The sequence below is a fragment of the Heterodontus francisci genome, unplaced genomic scaffold (assembly GCF_036365525.1).
Source record: "Heterodontus francisci isolate sHetFra1 unplaced genomic scaffold, sHetFra1.hap1 HAP1_SCAFFOLD_43, whole genome shotgun sequence".
In the NCBI taxonomy this organism is placed as follows: Eukaryota; Metazoa; Chordata; class Chondrichthyes; order Heterodontiformes; family Heterodontidae; genus Heterodontus; species Heterodontus francisci.
Window position 1 is genome coordinate 11,219,861 of NW_027141852.1, and position 5,609 is coordinate 11,225,469.

Below are 5,609 nucleotides of genomic sequence, written 5' to 3' on the forward strand. Positions count from 1 at the left end.
GCTGTTTTCCAGGTTGAATGTAACTGTGAACAAATTTATGTCAAAGAAGTTAACTTTGATGTCTCAGCACTGAAATTCTGTCCAAGGAGGAACAGCCATTCCAAACTCACATCCTTCACAAAGGGTGTTTTTTTATGTGATTGAAATTCATCAAGTATTTTGAATTAAAGTTCAAAAGACACCAATGTCAATGATGAAACTTTTCAAGCATGTTGCTGCTGTGAAATAAGGCTCTGGTGGGAATTGAACCCAGGATCTCCTGTTTACTAGACAGGTGCTTTAACCAACTAAGCTACAGAGCCAAATCACAAATGCATGTGCTATTGAAATCAGAGGAAGGCCTTGTAGATAGTGGGCAGGCTTTGTGCGAGTCAAGAGCTGAGTTCGTCACGGCAGTGTTCCAAGCCTCCGACTCACTCTTGTAGTTGTCGCTGTAGTTGTAATTGTGATAGGCAACCGTCCGTCTCGGAAGACGATGGGCTACACCCGGGGTGTACGTCACTTCTGTATGAAACATCGTTTGTTGTGGCTGTCGAGGATGACTCGTGAGTGACAATCCCTTCCACAGCTGGTATAGATGAATGTCATTGGCCCGAGGTCGACTGATAATTTTTCCTTCCTCTGAGCTCTCTTTCCCACCATCTGGTCATTTCTTTTGTCCTCTGCTTTTCCCATGGTCTTCCTGAATGCCTTTCTCCAGGAATTCCAGTCAGCAGGAAGGACTTCCCATGCATCGACTCCAATCCCAGTCTGCTTGAGATCTCGCTTTGCAGATGTCCTTGTATCACAGACGTGGGTGACCTGTTGGTCTCATGCTGATAGCAAGCTCACCAAAGAGCATGTCTTTGGCAAAGCGACCGTCATCCATTCAGCACACATGACCCAGTCAACAGAGTCACCGCTGACTCAAGAGGGCAAACATGCTGCAGATCCCTGCACGCTGGTGTACTTCTGCATTCGGCACTCTGTCCTGCCAGGAGATGCCCAATATCCATCTGTACTTTCCCTGAGCTACAGGTTATTGCAAGTTTCTCTGGCTGTGTTTATTTTAGGTGATTTTGTACTCAGGTTCTTTTGGAATCCATGTGTTTGCAGATCTTTGTGAGTGAGAGATGTGGTAATATGTTTAAAAGATTTCCCTATAAATTATTCATGTCTCCATGTTTCCCCGAACTTTGCACAAACACATTAATATGGGAATCACACACATCAGGCCGTCAAACCTGTCTGCTAAACATTGAAAGGTGACAGTGTTTATTGTGACGGGGTTCCATTTATGAGGACACATCTTGATGATTCACACATGTAAAAATTTGTACATTATGTTCATGACATAATGACATAAAAAAACATTTCCTTGCACTTGCCATGCTTGGTGAACATTTTCTCTGCTGATGCCCCCTGAATATATTAGAGAACATGATGACGAGGTTGAGATTAAAGTCTGTAAATATAGGCAGCAAACAGCAGCAGGGACTGCAGTGAACAAGATTTCCGTGACATATTTGTGCTTATATTGGTGGGTGAAATAAGATACTAAACACACAAAATCCTACATTTGAGCTTGCGAAGAAGATTGCTCTGTCTATGGAGATAGCATCAAAGAATGCTCAGGAATTTTGTCCTATGCCAGTGATCGTAACACACTTCAGGGGAACTTAAAAAAAAATGGTAAAATGGGCTTTTACATAACAGATGAAATTTTACACAGAGAAGTGTGAAATGATACAATTTGGAAGGAAGAATGCCATATAAATATACCGTTACAATTCTAAACTGGGTGCAGGAGCAGAGAGACAATGTACACCAATGTTAGAAGGATTGAAAAGGTAGCTAAGAGCAAACAGGACACTTGGCTTTATTAATCGAGGCACAGAGTAAAAGCATATAAGTTATGCTAAACCTTTATAAAATACTGGGAATGAATGGCCTCCTCCTGTACCTCCACAGAAAGCTTCCATTCCAGGTTTACACGCACTCATCAGGATCACTCTCCACAGATCCTGCCACTCCAGGCTTGGACACCCACTTCAGGATCACTCTCCATACATCCCAGCACTATGGGCTCGGAGACCCTCTTCAGAATTCCTAAATCTCCAGACATGGACATCCTTTGAGGACCACTCTCCACAGATTCTGCCCTCCAGGTTTAGACACCCTCTTCAGAATCACTCTCCATACATCCCGCCACTCCACGCACGGATATCTCCCTCAGGATCAGATCAAAGAATGTTGCTTGTCACATATCAGCTCAAGCCTGAATGTTGTTCAGGTCTTGCTGCTTGCAGGTACAGATTGCTTCAGTATCTGATGAGTTGTGAATCATCAGTGAACATTCCCACTTCTCACTCATGTTGAAGAGAAAGCCATCAATGAAACAGCTGAGGATGGTTGGGCCTAGGACACTGCCCTGAGAAACTAAGTAACCAGTCATGAATGGTGGTGGACAATTAAATAACGAACCAGATGAGGAGGCTCCAAAAACATCCCTATCCTCAATGTTGGTGGAGCCGAGCACGTCAGTGCAAAAGGTGAAGCCGGAGCATTTGAAACCATCTTCAGTCAGAAATTGCTCAGTGGATGATTCATCTCGGCCTCTGGAGGTCCCCAGCATCACAGCTTCCAGTTTTCAGCCAATACGCTTCACTCCACATAATGGCAAGAAACAGCTGAAGACACTGGATACAGCAAAGACTATGGACCCTAACAAGATTTCCGGCTCTAGTCCTGAAGACTTGTGCTCCAGAACTAGCTGCGCTCTCAGCCACACTGTTCCAGTAGAGCTACAACACAGGCATCTACTTGACAATGTGGAAAATTGCCCAAGTGTGCCCACTCCATAAAAAAATGCAGGACAAATCCAATCTGACCAATTGCCGCCCCATCAGTCCACAATCAATCATCAGCAAAGTGATGGAAGATGTCACCAACAGTGCTATCAAGCACCACACATGTAGCAATAATCTGATCATCGATGCTCAGTTTAGGTTCTGCCAGGGTCTCTCAGCTCCAGGAAATAATTTGGCAGATAGAGTATAATGTGGGAAAATGTGAGGTTATCCACTTTGGTAGGAAGAATAGAACAGGAAAATATTATTTAAATTGTGAGAGATCACAGAATGCTGCGATGTAGAAGGATCTGGGTGTCCTTGTACATGAATCACAAAAAGTTACCATGCAGGTACAGCAAATAATTAGGAAGGCAAATGGAATGTTACCCTTTATTGCAAGGGGGATGGAACATAAAAGTAGAGAAGTCTTGCTACAAATGTACATGGTGCTGGTGAAACCACACCGAGAGTACTGTGTGCAGTTTTGGTCTCCTTATTTAAGGAGGGATATACTTGCATAGGAGGCAGTTCAGAGAAGGTTCATTGGATTGATTCCTGTGATGAAGGTGTTGTCTTATGAGGAAAGTTGAGCAGGTTGGACTGATACTCATTGGAGTTGAGAAAAATGAAAGGTGAACGTATTGAGACATATAAGATTCTGAGGGGGCTTGACAGGGTAGATGCTGAGAGGATGTTTCCTCTCGTGGTGGAATCTAGAACTAGGAGACACAGTTTCAGATTTAGGGCTTTTTCATTTAAGAAGGAATTTCTTCTCTCAGAGGGTCATTAATCTTTGGAATTCTCATCTTCAGAGAGCAGTGGAGGCTGGGTCATTGAATGTCTTCAAGATTTTTATCTACAAGAGAGCCAAGGGTTATGTGGGCAGGCAAGAAAGTGGGGTTGCGGTCATGATCAGGTCAGCCATGATCCTATTGAATGGCGGAGCAAGCTCGACGGGCCAAATGGCCTACTCCTGCTACTAGTTGTTCTGATATTATGTTTGCATGATCTCATTTCAGCTTGGTCCAAACAGAGACAAAAGAGTGGAATTCCAGAGGAGAGGTGAGAGTGATTTCCCTTGAGTGAGTGTGGCATCAAGGATTCCTAGCAAAATTGAAGTCACTGGGAATCAGGGGGAAAACTCTCCACTTGCTGGAGTTGTACCTCGCACAAAACAAGATGGTTGTGGTTCGTGGAGGCCAATCATCTCAGCCCAGGACATTGCCTCAGGAGTTTCTCAGGGTAGTGTCCTAGACCCAAACATCCCAGCTGTTTCATTGACGACTTTCTCTTCAACATAAGTCAGAAGTGGGAATGTTAGATGATGACTCACAACTCTTTAGATACTGAAGCAGTCTGTGCCTGCAAGCAGCAAGACCTGAACAACATTCAGGCTTGAGCTGATAAGTGACAAGCAACCTTCTGGCCACACAAGTGCCAAGCAGTGAACATCTCCAATGAGAGAGAAAAAAAATCTACCTTTTGATATTCAGAAGCATAATCATCGTTAAATCCCCCACCATCAACATCTTGACCAGAAACGTAACTGGACCAGTCACATCTATGCTGTGGCTATAAGCGCAGGTCAGAGATTACGAATTCTGCAGCAAGTATCTCACCTCCTGACACCCCAAATCCTGTCCACCATCTACAAGGCACAAGTCAGGAGTGTGATGGAATACATCCCACTCAACAACACTCAAGAAGCTCAACACCATCCAGGACAAAGCAGCGCACTTGATCGGCACCTCACCCGCCACCTTAAACATTCAATCCCTCCACAACCAGTAAACAGTGGCTGCAGTGTGTACCATCTCCATATGCACTGCAGCAACTCGCCAAATATCCTTCAACAGCACCTTCCAAACTCGTGACCACTACCACCTCGAAGGACAAGGGCAGCAGATGCATGGGAACTCATAACCTGCAGGTTCCTCTCCAAGACACTCACCATCCTGACTTGGAACGATATCGCCATTTCTTCACTGTTGTTGGGTCACAATCCTGGAACTCCCTCCCCAATAGCACTGTGGGTGTTCCTGCACCATATGGACTGCATCAGTTCAAGAAGGCAGCTCTCCACCACCTTCTTAACGGCAATAGGAATGGGTAATAAATGCTAGCCTTATCAGCGATACTCACACCCAAGAATGAATAAAAACCAAATCACTCTCCACAGATTCCCTACAATCTGGGCTTGGACATTTACTTCAGGAGCACAGAGCTTTATATCACTGCAACATCAGTTCCAATCTTCATATTCTGTTCACTTTTCACATTATTTTCTACCAGTCCACTAGCTTTTATTAATTCAGTATTCGGGTCTCTGCTCCTCCGCCGTTTCTAACATCTCACCTCTTACAAAATAACACTCTGATCTATCGTAGGTACTAGATGACCCCTCATTTCAAACTCCATCTGCCAAAGCATTGCTCACTCACTTAATCTATCAAGAAGATTTGAAAATACATTTCTTGCCGAAGGATAATTTTCTGCATCTGCTCCCTCGCCATTTGCTTTTCCCATTTGTCTTTCACTTGGTGCAAATCGAGAGAAAGTAAAGATGGAAGGAAGGAGGGGAGGAAAAATCCTGCTCTGTTTCGTGATCCCTATTTGATCTTCATTCCAGTGCAGTTTGGGTGAAGAATTCCAATTGTCTGTCTCAATTTTAATGAAGTATAAACAATTCTGGAATCACTGTCCGGACATTGACAAGAACAGGTTTCGAGGCTGACTTTGCACATAAACAATACACTGAACAGTTCATAAACTAGCGAC

The 5,609-nt window shown here is 44.0% G+C and overlaps 1 non-coding gene across 1 annotated transcript; it reads right to left on the reverse strand.

Annotated features, from left to right (window-relative positions):
* Positions 1–228: 228 nt before the first annotated feature.
* trnat-agu (transfer RNA threonine (anticodon AGU)) lies at positions 229–302 on the reverse strand. Its single transcript has one exon. It is a non-coding gene; the product is annotated as a tRNA-Thr (tRNA).
* Positions 303–5,609: the final 5,307 nt, after the last annotated feature.